The 14,536-nt window shown below is 33.0% G+C and overlaps 1 long non-coding RNA gene across 2 annotated transcripts in view; it reads left to right on the top strand.

Annotated features, from left to right (window-relative positions):
• The window catches only part of LOC117102303, a 44,386-nt gene that overhangs the window by 13,877 nt on the left and 15,973 nt on the right, over positions 1-14,536 (top strand). The window lies entirely within an intron of this gene.

The raw sequence follows: 14,536 nt of genomic DNA, 5'->3' as shown, positions 1-14,536 counted from the left end.
AGATCTTATTTTATCTATCAATCTATTTTTAAGCCTGAATTATGTTTACAGTGTTATCCTGCTGTCCTTGTAGATATAGATAAGTGAAATAGCAGGCAATACCAGGCATGGATGATAACATAACACGAAAGATAAGCAATTTAAAACCATGTTATGTTGCTGGTTGTAATAATCCTATAAAAATGTTGCTTAACAGTGGTTAGCAATTATTTGAAGAGTACCAGCTATTTTTAGTAGAATAATACTCATCATAAATGCATTTTTCTAAGGATCTCATGTGGTAAATTTTACTTTATAATTATTACTGCAGAAGTGGTTCAACATTTTTCATGTGAATATTCCAGTCAATAACTTTATCAACTTTATTATTATATATTCATTCTAATATATGTTCTGGTCTCCCACAAAATTCAGATTTACCACAATACAATGTCAAATAGCAAATGTAAAACAAGAAACAGGATAAAAGGTGACTGAAAGTCAATACATACAGGTACAGTAGCTCTTACACAATGTAAAGCTATTGTTTCAAGATATATAGTAAATAAACAAAAATATTGTTAAATTTTGTTAGTTTATTATTATAACACCTTTCTTCTCAGATACAAAGTGCTTCTGTTTCAGGTCAATGGATCTAAAGTTTAGACAAGCAGTAATGAATGTTCTGTTGCTGTCTCACCGTTGAAATAAAAATTAAGTGAAAATTGACTGTGATAAGCAGTTGTAACACCAGGATTTGCCAGACAGGGAGAGGCTAAGCTGTCCAACATTGACAAATATCTGGGGAGGCCTAGGGGAAACACAACCTGGCACCTAGAAAAAAAAATGGGCAATTTAAACCTGCTATGAGATGTTGATAGGATATAAAGATAGTTACTGTACTCTCCAATTCAATGTATTCAATTTTGTGGGTATGTGTCTGTGGGTATGTTTTAGGGTGTCTACAAGAGGATATACTGTATCTGTAGCAAGTGTCTGGGTAAATGTAAGGGTAATTGTATGGCTACAGTTGATAGGATATACAGTAAGCTATTACTTTCTACCTGAAGTTTTCAAACAGGATATAACTCCACAGACTTACTCCCTTATGTGTATCAATATAGTAAACAGTTTGATAGATTTATGGCATCAGCAAACTACTATATCATAACATACGAAGAAAAATAACAAGACTTCTTGTAGTTTCAACAGCACATGCCCTGTCAAAATATCAAGGCATATAAGCAAACAACAGCATATAGGGGATCATGATGGGATTAAGGTATTTTGTTATGTTGTCATGCGATCAAGCGAGATGTCATGGGATTAACAGATGCCACCAAGAAATAATGGGATTAACTGGACTGCAAATGTATGGTGTTCTGAGATATAACATTCACATAGGATTTAAGTATGTTGTTATATTATCAAGTATGTTGTTATGGGATTAGGACCTATCACCAAAATAATATAGTATAATGTATCTTGTCATGAAAAGTTATGTTCTCATAGGATTAATATATTTCATGACATTAATGTCATCATAGATTATTGTGGAAGTTATTTATCAGATGCCAAAATCTCAGAAGTCACCTTTTATCATTCTCTTGATGACAATCAGAGCAATCTCACCGAAGCACTGAGCAACCAACCAGTGTTTTTACCTCAAAAACTACGTTTTTACACATAGTGTACCAAAAATTTAATGATTTTGATATGACGAAATCATTAAATTTTTGGTTTATCACATTTTTTAGCACAATACCAAGGATGTGCCAATTGATAATGATAAAGAAATTATGAGTGGAGTTGTTGGTCATGAGGAAAAAAATGGAATGACAACAACTGAATCCTGAGATTGAAAGGCAAGCATTAACAAGCTACATCTCCACTCACACTATAGAAGCAATATTGTGAAAAGATTTGAAGAAGATAAATTCTATTTTTGGTCGTCGCGCATTAAAAAAACAACAATGAGGTAATAATGTGAAGCAATATCAATTCAAATATTAATCTACTGAATGTAACGCATGGCGTACTGCTATTGAATTCGAGGTCATTGAACCAACGACTCTGAGCATGCGCTAAGTTCGCTCTAAGTAACAATGAATGACATTAATCATATGAACAATTACCACTAAAAAAAACCACAGGAAAATACTGTATTAAGAATTTTGGTTTCTTAGAATATATTATTTAGTAAGTGTCAATGAATTCTAAAGATGTTTAAGCGATTAGAAAATATACCTGTTGGTAGAAGTATTTATGATACATACATCTGTTTTTATAGTGGATATTTCTCAGAAAAAAATGATTTTTTTTTCATTTTCTATTTAATGATTTACAAACTTTTTTTATTTCCGTGTTTATTTACTATAACTAACGATACCAACTCAATTTCAAGATATGACACCAACATTAACAAAATATTATTTTAAATTATATTTAATTACAACATTGTTGAAAATCTTTTACCTTTTAAAACAGTTACATTGAATTTTAAATGGTTAACATAACATAGTATGCTTCAAGCCTGTGTTTTTTTTTTACTGTACATTCTTTAGATTTCATTCATTTAGTTACATCTTAATAATTGATCTTTATACTTTTGTTTTTAACTATACATTTTTGGGAAAACAGTACATGTACTAAAAATGTCTTCAGAATATTAAGAAAGGAAAAAGGAAAAAATTGTAAACATTCTCTGTGCATTAAATTAATTATTCAATTGGACTCCAAAAATAATGTTGTGTTGTTTACAGTCCCATGTTGTCCTATCCTTTTTACAGTCCCACCTTATTCATAAGGCCCATGGGCCTTTACATGGGAAAATAGTCTGTTTACTCAATGTGATTCACTTAGCTATTTCCTCTGGTCTAAATCAACGTTCCAAATTCAACGGTGACTGTACTTATCGAACTGTGTATCAATTATCGTATCATGCAGTGCCAAGTTCATGAATGTATTTCACATAAACCTGCGCAACTTGGAAATCTATTCACTCGCATTTACGCTACAATTAACATACTCTAAACCTTGCTAACATTCGCTTTGCTGGTTCATTGTCCAAACGCCTATTTATATCCACAGCAACCTTGAGGGCTGTAATGTAACACCTGTTAAAAATTTTTCAATGTGATTTTCAGCTAAATTTCAAAATGTTTCATCAGCGAGCATGTCCGTCATTAAAGAGGATACAGCCAATGACAGCATAGAATGCCCAAGGATATTTATATTACATTTTCAATGCACAAATGAATTAGAAAAAACATTTCTGATTCTAACTTTCAATCAAATTTGATATAAATATAAGTTATTAAAATATTAAATTTATTCTTCAAGATTATTAGCACAACAAAAGCAGTACATAATTTAATTTATATAATTATTTATAATTAATTAATTTTCAATCAATCTATAACTTCAGTGACAGTTCATTATGTTGCTAGAATTAATAACTTATTCATTAAAATCCATGAGGATTTACAGTAGCATCTTGGCATCAATAGCTTAGTTGATATAGAAAAGAAATTATAATCTGGGGGTCTTGGGTTTAATTTCTAATGTGATTTGTCCACACCATCAACATTTATGTGGCATATTTATGTGATGTGCCCATATATTGACATGACAATGTCATATGACACCCAAATATGGGCATATACATTTATTTGTCAAATAAAATTTGATAGTGTAGATGGAACATAATACATGATACCCTCTTTAATAACATTTTAATTTATAATCTACACATTTAATACTGACTCTTTATGCCATTGTTTAAGAATCTGGAAAATAAATACAGTACAGGTACCATGTTTATTAGAATAAACATCCCAATAGGCTCCCCTCTTGAATAAGTGCACCTCCCTATTGTTATTTGAAATAAACTCCACCCAGAACAAATGCCCTGGGGATTTATTATTTCCCACAAAGTTCGCCACACTCTCCCAAAATAACTCGTCCTTAAAATAACGCCAGACTCAAAATAAATGACACCTCGAATATGCACGAACCCCACCTTTTCATTTCATTGTTGGAATTCTTACTTTTTGAAGCTTTTTAAGGTCTTGATACTGCATCTAGCTGGCTAAAAACCGAGCCAAATGTTATGGGCTTTAAAATGTCCATCAAAATCTTTTTTCCCCATATTAATTACGTTCATTCAAACTATCAGTGAGTAGCTAACACGTGTTACAGACAATCCGCACAAAAGATGAAACGTGATTTAAAATTCAAAAATGGTGTACGTGTTGTTGAACGTATAAAACGACCCCCTTGTTTTTTTTATTGTAATTTACTATTTTAAGCCTCCTCTGATACCCAAGAATATACGGTATACACCAAAATTTGCTACAAACCAATTTATGGATTTTTATAGTTTATAAAGTGTTTTGATATGTGTCTTATTGTAAATTGATAACTAACTTCATCCTCTTAAATGAGAAAATTTAATTCAGGTGTAGATGTTAAGGATAATTTTGTTCACATGCAAAGAGATTATGATAAATAAACTGAAAATAGTTTCTGAAGATACAACTCATCCATCACTTAAAATTACCATTAAAAAAAAAATTATTCCTACTCATGCACTAGAACTGCTAAACAATTTAACCATCAAAGATAGATAAATTTTCAATGCTGTTTTTTTTTTGTTTTTCCTAAGGTCATCTACAAATCTATATTATTTGTTTTGTTATTACATTTATTAATATTCTTAAACCTTAGATAACAAATATATATAAATACGATAAAATAAAAATGATTCTTAAATTTCTTAGGGGTTTTTTTTATAGATTTTTTACTATTTTACAATATCCTATCAATAAAAATGTTCCCACCTCACCCTACAATAAACATTACATATCAGGTTTGTCAATAACATAGGTAGATTAGGTACTAGGACGATTACGCTGAAACTGGGGCATATATTGTCCAACAATGGTGTTACTTCGAGTCTTATCAGAAGGGGCTGCATTTGGTTATTTTTAATGCGATCTAAATAGCTGTGATTTGCTTGGTGATATTCAGCAAAAACTCTATTAATATTATCATTAACCTTTTGTTCTTTCATAAGCCTCCCACCTTATAAAATTCAAAACACTATATTAGTATCCATGTGAGCCCATTTATAACCAGGAAAAGGGCTACACAACACTCTTTGTGTGTTTGGGAGGGGAAAGGGACTAACAGGGCCTTTCTTCCTCTTCAAAAAATGCAAGATAAAAAAAAAATTAACATTTTATCTGAACTAAGGATATTAGGAGAGGAAGATAAGCATGGTGGTAGCCACTAACCAATAGCTCATAAATACGCAATAGTGTAGCGATTTAAACATTGACAGTGCTCACACTAGTGTCTAATGTTTTACATAACAAAATCGCCGAAGAAATATGGTTTAAGCATTCTCTTAGCGCGGGAAGGATAGTCTTAGTGTGCCAATATAAAATTGCGCCCTCTTTGTTCACAGATGCAAAATAACCCTTTCGCGCAGGACTCCTTTCAGACAGGATACGGTATTAATACTGGATTTTTACTAATTGTGTGAAAGGGTCGGTAATAGCGCCGGCGTATAATTGCAGCATTTTCTGTCTGAAAGACGTATTAGTGAGGCGATATCTCTGCTTCTTGCATACCTGTCAACATTGAGAAATTTCAAAGAGTAAGATCAGGTGACACATGATGAGTGCTGAAGGTACGAACAGTGACTGGGGGAAGGGGGCCACCAAGGGCTCACGGTCAGAGTCACTTTGGCTTAAATGGCATATCTAATCGATATTAGTGAGTTTATAATGATCTCAGATACAATAGTTATTGAAAGATAGCTTAAGATATTGAAAGGCATCTTCCCTTCTATGAAAATTCATTAAAAATTTAAAAAAAATTTTTTTTAGGATAACGCAAGTTTTGCCGGTGTTTGCGAAAGACTATAAGAAATGATTGGAATGCGTAAGACTTACGGCGAATGAGTACAAGTTGACAGATCTGTTCTAGAGATGGTACAGTCTACTTAGAGCCTAGGCCTAGCCTAAGATTCAATTTGCTTATATGAAAATTTGCTTTCGCCATTTTGGCAAACAGTGTCAATTTTTTTTCACCAAACAATATCTCTAGATTCCTCATTGGCAAATTGGGGAATGGCTAGCGTGAGCGTAGATTATGTTTAGCTAACATATGTAAATTATTCAGTACAACACAAACCTGCAATAACGCTAAAGACAACATGAATTAATATTATGAATGCAAGCCCACAGCTGTGTCCAATGTTGTTTACAAACCGAGCCTGCAAATTGCCTGATCCATCATCTTCACTAGCTGTACAAAGGTCAGATAAAGTTACTAAGTTGAGAAAACCTTGAAATTCGATCATTAGATGTTGCCGATGTTGCATTAACCTATTGCGCTATAATATTTAATATGCAGAAATTCATTATTACTATTAATGCTGTTATTCCGAAGGAAGATCTTCCTGAAATATTGATTTTGTTTATGTAATGTTACTGTGGAAGCTATTCAATTTAATTTATGTCACTTGAGGACAAAATGTTTAATATCATCATCTATATTACTTATAATTTCCACATCAAGGTAAATGCTGCTATTGATCTTAAGGAGTAATTTAATCAAATATCAAAGAAAACCAAAATCTAAGAAAGTTAAAAAGTGTTACAGTATACAACATAGCAAGTAACCTTAACTTGAACTCTTGGTAGTTATTACCCAACAGTAGGTACAGTATTTACATACAGTATGTACGTGGGCGGTTACGCTCCAGTGATCATCACTTCTATGCCAATTCAGTTAGTCATTCATATGGAAACATATTACAGTAATGCTATCACATGATATGAAATTTGTTAACCTTTGGAATACAATGAAACCACAATTCATGTGGAATAAATTTGAACACGCCTTTTTCTTATGTAACAGAAAAATTGTAAAAAGGGAATATTTTATTCATATCTTTTTCCCTCCAAAAATACATTGATATATTTCAAGTTCAATTAACAAATAAATCAATATTTCCTTTTAAAGTAAATGTCAATCAATTTAGATATAAGCAGATCATTTTGGTATCATTGATCTTCTGTAGTTATTTTATGAAGCTAGAAAGTTTATTATGAAAAAATCCTGACACATTTTAACAATGATTGAACCCAGGACATTGGAAATAACAGGCATGCACTTAACAACCAAACCATATTCCCATTCCAAAGAACCCAAACATGTTCAAAAGACACTTCTCATGCCAATGGGATAAAATTTATGATCACAAAAGTGTGTATAGTTCATTGTCTCCAACATATTACCGTACTAAATAGTAATTATGATTTCAATTACTGGAAACATTATAATTATACACTTGTGGAACGAACATAAGAAATTCAAGTGTTCTTTGACCCGGTTTAATACACACTGAAATAGATAATGCTTTAAGTAACTGAGATGATACCCTTGCTGGAAATGGATTAAATTCAAGGGCCATCCCAATTAATCGTACAACTCTCGTGATAATTCCCAATCATGCAAACTCATTTTTTTTTTCAATGCATATATTTCATGGTCAAGCTATTCAACCCAGAGTTGTTATAAGAATTATGTATCTTAGTAAATACTACTATACGTTGATATCTATAAATCAGCATGGTTACATTCCCATGAAAGCAAATACCATAGAGGTATGTAAAAGAGGGAGAATATTTGCATGTGTGGAAGGCCTAACTACAAATACCTTTAGATCCATAAATAGCAATTTACATGTTTTAAAAAATGAGATTAAAGTAGGCCTGTGTAACTGATGAGAACGAGGTATGTGAAAGCAATTAGTTTGTAAAACCAAGAGGGCAAAGTTCAAAATGATTGACGCATAATGTGTACTTTTTACAGAGGAAGACAATATGCTGATCCAAAAAATATTTCCTGTTACATTTTTTTTTAATATAATATGTTTCATGACCATATTCAGTATGATCATTTATTTGATCTAGCCATCATTTTTAGCGTGGGCACAAATTCGTAAGTTTGCCTTGAGCATTTTTTTCAAGATGTCCCTTGAATCGTTACCTAACATTTATTAGACATTGGTTAGTTTCTTCTTTCATGCAAAAAGGTCACCGATTTAAAATAGCATTTATTTATTATATGTAATGATATTTCATGACCGCATTCAGTAACTATCATTTAATTAATTATTTAAGTGATTATTACTTCTCCTACCTTGTAATCCCGGCCGCCAAAACCTTGATTCAGAAATTCCGGGTTGGTGTCCAGCAGGAGATTTTTTTTTACCATATTGTAGTTAAGCCCAACCTTTGCAATTCCTTTCCCCGAAACCTAAACTCAGAAATACTGGGTTGGTGTCTGGCGGGGGATAGCTTTTTACCATATTGTAGTTAAACCAAACTGTGTAATTCCTTGCCCTGAAACCTAGACTCAGAAATCCCGGGTTGGTGTACGGCGGAGGGTAGTTTCCAACATAGTTTAAGATTTATGTAACGTGCCTAGATGGATCTGTGATCCATTAGGTGTTATATAAATAGTTTTATTGTTATTATTATTATTTGATCTTGGCATAAATTCGCTAGTTCGCCTTGAGCGTTTTTTTTTTCAAGATGTCCCTGAATTATTATTTAACATTTGTTAATCATTAGGTCCCTGATTTAAATAGCATTTTTTTTAATATGACCGCATTCAGTAACAATTTTTTTTTTTTCAAAATGTCCCTTGAATTGTCACCTAACATTTGTTAATCATTGGCTAGTTCTTTCAAGAAAAAGATCCCAGTTAGTCAGCATTTGAATGCATCAGATTGGATACGCATCAAACCATACACACGAGTGTACTCAGCAATAAGGTTATGCATATAGTAATGGAAGAAGGTGATAATAATATGTAGCACTATGCAAAGATTTCTTATACTTTATTTTGAGAACAAAAAATGAGTATAAAGTATAGTATAAAGATAATGAGTAGAGTTTGAGTAAATAATGCTTTATGATACAGGGGAGAACGTACAAGTAGATCTTAAAAAGTGCTGTGATGATATTTGGGGGGGGGGGAAGGGAGAAGGGGGAGGGAGAAGGAATGGAAGGCATTTCATTGTGCACTAGGATAATATGAGGGGTTTAATTTCTAGTGGTAAGAGCCAAGTGAGAAATAACAGTAATTAGAAAAGTTGGAAAGTCTATTACGAATGAAATTATGAAAGATCATGTCTTCAAACTATCACAGCTCTGTGTATAGTATGTATCCTTAGGCATAATAAGTCATCTTCTCTGCTCCATCCAATTCTCTTTACCCACGAGAAATTAATTTTTCAAATACATTGAACATTGATTAAACAAATTAAGGAGGGCAGGTTGTCAGAAGTTCATTCAACAACCTAGATTATCTGTATACTAAGTCCTAACATTAGGTCTACAAAGTGGAGTTGTTTTAAGATAACGAAAATGATGTTTATGTTTTCCTGGAAAGAATTTGGGAACTGACCAAGGACCGAACACAGGACCATGACATTCAAAAGTGGGTACCTAAAGCTCTACTCCATAAGTAGGCAAACTTACTTGTTGTTTATATTCAAACTTAACAAAATATACTTGGTTTACAAAAAAAAAAAGACGAATGAATAAATAATTAGTAATCGGTCTGAAGTTTACTGTTATTGGTCTAATTATGAATTATCTTATACCAGTAATTCATTTTTTTTTTTATTTTGCTATAGGTGATACTGTTTGATACAGGGATTAAAAACAAAATTTAATAAAGTAAGTTTTTCTTCAAAATCTAGAAATAATTTTTAAATCCATCATGAAAAGATCACCAAAAAAAAAAACTATAAAAGGGTCATAAGACTTGAGGATGTTGAGATGAATTATATCAAGTTTTTGTCTTCTACACAAACTGACATTAATGAACAAAAAAATTATGCTTTATGTCACGTAAAAACCTCCAAAAACTATATTAAAATTAAGTATTAATAATAATAATAATAATAATTATGGCTTATATAGCGCATTATGCTAAAGCCTCAATGCGCTTAACAGTAAAAATAAAATTAAGTGATAAATTATGAAAGAACTACAATAAATAGTGTATGGGACTATTAATTCCAACATGCAAATTAATTAAAAATTTTAATGTAGAGCAACCAAATAATGGCACGTTCTTGCTCCGTCTCATTATGAAACAAAAACAAAATTTAAAATAGCCAAGGCAATCAATACAGCGAAATTCAATAGAGTTAATCTAATATAAGGCCACATCAGCTCATCATTACAACTATTATAAAGGCCTACTGCACCTCCATTGTCCACCGATAACAACAACATAGCATGAGAAAACTACAGATGGTTTAATTTTTTTCTGATGACCAAATGTTGGGTCCCAGCCATTGTACTAATGGTTTTAATTATGTAACCTTGAATAATAAGTACTTGCAATTTTTGGACCTCCTACTTTTACTTGTGTGTTTGAGGGCAGGGTGTAGTTAAGGCCTGCAAGGGTGAGGTATGCAAGGGTGAGGGGAGGGGCTCGGACATCAAAAAAACCAATTTCATACATTATATAGTAGAACCTCATTTTTACGTACCCCAGTTATACGAACCCTCGGTTTTACGTACGCCTCGTATCGACGATGACGTCATCAAAAACCCCGAAAATATTTAAAACAAATAGCCCTTTTCAGAGCAACCATAAGTAAAAAGACTATAATAATAAACTATAACAATAAACAAACCATAAAATGCAACGTATTTTCATTAAACAGCAACGTTGATTGAGTCTAATACCGAGTTGTTATAATCTAAAAACACGTGAACTGAGAGATGAACAACTACCGATGGTGCTCAAAATAATTGCTTTCCTCCTTGACTTTGTGTGGCAAACCATGGAAAAACTTAGTTTTCTACACGAAGCTGAGTAGGCATAGTTTCGTACACGAACGCTGACTGGTTGGCTCGCCCAGTGCACATGGGTTTAGTTTGTCTCAACAGGCCCAGACAACACCACAGCTCTGTTGTTTAGAATAGGCATAAAGGGGAATTCCCAAGTCGTACTGGTAATCTTACAAGTCGTTTGTCGTATAGTTAATCTTACAATATTTTCATGTTCTTTAGTTAAATAAAAGACAAAGTGATGAATTAATACACTAGACACATGGTTTTATTTGAACACTTTATTATGACATCGTAAAGTGATGAATAAAAACACTATAACACATGGTTTTATTCGTAGGCCTAGAGGCTAGGTCTAGCCTAGCTAGGTAACATCGTTCGTTCATACATACGTATATTGAGCGTTACGTACGTATTAGGTCAAAGGTTACCACAAATTTAACCCAACCTCTATTTTACGAATCCCCCGATTTACGTACGACCTCCGGTCCCGTACCGTACGTAAAATCGAGGTTCTACTGTATTCATATAACTTTTTCCTGTGAAGACAATCAATTTTAAATTCATTCTAGGCAGCAATTTGAGGGAAAATTTTCTTAATTTTGAGATTAAAACTTACAAGTAGACCTCTGAAAACACCGAATTTGTTGTGTCTGAAAACACCAGATTTAATACAACAATGCGACTCAGGATAGAAAAGACAGATACTGTACACTGGCCAAATTGTGATGTGTATTTCAGAAACCACTTAGAGTTGGATGCTAATGTTTTACGCCATGTGTTCATCATATCGGGTATAGTAAAAAAAAAATGTAAGCGAAATCTGAAAGGATGACAATCCAACTTATGGGCCTACATTCCCCATGGGGAATGGGGAGTTTGCACAAGGTTTATATACAAAGCACCGGAAATTCAGAATGCAGGCATAAAAATTATTATTGTGACAAATATTTTACGAGGTAAATGTAATCAACATATACAATATGCAGCTTAATTAGCGGAAACATTAATTAGCGTAACAATAATATGTAAGGGGAAGTCATAATACTACTACTGACCTAATTTTCTCGCCCTTTGGATAGAATGTTAAGCTGATGGTCCCATAATAATGCATGTACACGAAAATGAACACTATTCGAAATGAGTAAGAGCCCAATCACACTTAAGACCGCCTGAGTGAACAATCAATAAGTTAAGCCGGCTTAAATGCCACCTAAATTTAGTCCAAATTTAAAGTGGACTCGGGTCCCACAATGCGGGACCTGGGCTGACTCACCTTCATATCATATCATATTCATATAGCAGTCAGTTTTGAAATCTTATACCATACAGTAAAATTTCATGTAAAAACGCAGCGTGACCCTAAGCCAACATAAAATACCAGCAGCGAAGGGAACGGTCATTTTGAGTCCGCCATAGTTAAGGCAGCCCTGAGCTGATATAATAAGTGTGATTGGGCTCTAAGTCATAATCAAAAGACAGGTAATTCAATTAGGCTAACTAAAATGAGTATTAATACACTTTCATTGTCTTCAACATGTTGCAATGGATATAAATTCATACTATATATAGGTACTCAATGTTTAAGAATGAGATACCATTTCAATCTGTATTATGCACTGAAATTAATCCCTCAGCATGAATTCATGTTTATATTTCCTACTAGCTACTAGAATAATAAACGTTTAAAGATGATTGAAATTTAGGTTTGACGTCACCAGTAGAAAATTATTATGGCACTGTTCACACGATATAATTCATACAAACAGAAAGGAAAACAACAAATGCATTCTCCTTTACAGCTCAATGTAATTCTCAGCGCATGCAATGCGGTTGGATGTAATATGCGGAAAACACATTAAATCTACCATTCAAAAAAGCTCCATAATTTCCTTTCATGAATGTACAACGAACAATAGAAAAGCCCAGGTGACTACACAGTAGAAATATCAAGTGCGTGTACTGATGACGGTGCATTAATTAATAATGTTTCCTAATGAGATGAATGGTAGAAAAGAATGCCAAGGGCAAAACATGCACTAACCACGCCCTTTAACCCTGTTTATCTTATCAGTCACGATAACATATAAGTTTGGCAATCTTTTTTTTTTCTTGTTAGTATAGGTTTATAGGGCAAATTTTATGATCCAGTGACAAATTACTGTCATTACCCAACCCATTATTACTATTTAATTTCTTTCCATCAACTTCTTTTTGAAGAAGGTAAAATTTTAGCAAGATGAACAAACGAGTGAAGTGAAAAAAAACGTGAATGATGACATACGGTAAAATGATCTTAAAAATAAGCTTTTAAATTAAAATATAACTTAAATTTTTCAGATTATATGTGGTTAATTTTCTGGATGAGATGAAGTGAAACATTTGGAAATTTATTTGATGATGTAATGAGTCATAAATGATGCATTTGATAACATTCTAGAAAATTCCATTCCATTTTCATTTTAACTTCACTCAAAATACCAGATAAATCTTGCATACTGTAGATACTGAATGAAACCAACATATGAGACTAACCCTTAGAGAGACATTTTTATACCTTGTTTCACAAACACGTTAAAATTTATTACTTTTAATAAAAAATTTTTTTGGCTTGTTAGCGCATCTTCATAAAAAGTTAGATATTTAAGAGGAAAAAATGATAGTTTTCTTTATATTTTGCGCCCACCACGGCCATGATATATTCCCTCGTAAATTTCTTTTCCCAGGAATTCATTAAACAGAACGGAGTGCAATGTTTCCATCGCGAAATGACATTCTTTAAAAAAGCATGTGATGCGGTCATAAGAAAAGCCCACATTTACTTTACATTTATTCATCAATAAAATTTTACTTTTATTTTCACCACCTCCGTTATGCAACATACTGTATATTTTTCTTTTTGACCCTCATCTGAAGATTCTTAAAAAATACATTTGACAAGGTACAACAGTGGCAGATCCAGGTACTGAATTTGAATTAGAGGGGACCCAGAGGAGGACTTAAGTTACTATACATAGATGAGGGTCTATACCACCTTCCCTACCATGGTTGGGGCTGAGATAAGGAAATTCATGATTATGGCACCTCTAGATGATCGGGGACAGTCTTGAGCCATCGTGAGAAATATTAAACATGTTTAATATTCTACGATGCGACTGCCCCCGACACACACCATCGCATCTGCGTTTAACTCACGCAGACCAGACCCGACGCGACAACAAAACGCGTTGGGCTGCGTCGTACAACGCTGTCTGAGTTGGCCTTCATACATTGCATGGATTATTGCAAGTGTTGGTAAATGGTAGAGCGAATGTATTTTCTGCATAGTAACATCCAACCGCACTGAATGCAGTAAGAATTACATAAGGTGAAGTGGAATGCATTTATTTTCAATTCCTTTTGTATGAATTATGTCATGTGAACTACACCGTAATAATCATTCTACTTCTGACGCCAAACCTAAATTTCAAGAATGTCTTTAAAAATTTATCATTCCACAGGTAGTATAAACATTAATTTGTGGTAAACGATTATACCTTACATGAATATACAGTAGTTTAAGAGATAGAAATGGTAGCAAAAGGAATACAGTACACTTACTGGTATGAACATTAAGCACTATCTACAGTAGGCTGGAAAAGTGATAAGGGAGGGAGTTTTTTTTT

The sequence above is a fragment of the Anneissia japonica genome, unplaced genomic scaffold (genome assembly GCF_011630105.1).
Source record: "Anneissia japonica isolate Jap-2015-1 unplaced genomic scaffold, ASM1163010v1 scaffold165_len1371125_cov188, whole genome shotgun sequence".
Taxonomy (NCBI): Eukaryota; Metazoa; Echinodermata; class Crinoidea; order Comatulida; family Comatulidae; genus Anneissia; species Anneissia japonica.
Note: the sequence above shows the minus strand (reverse complement) of the source record. Positions and strands in the feature narration are given on the sequence as shown.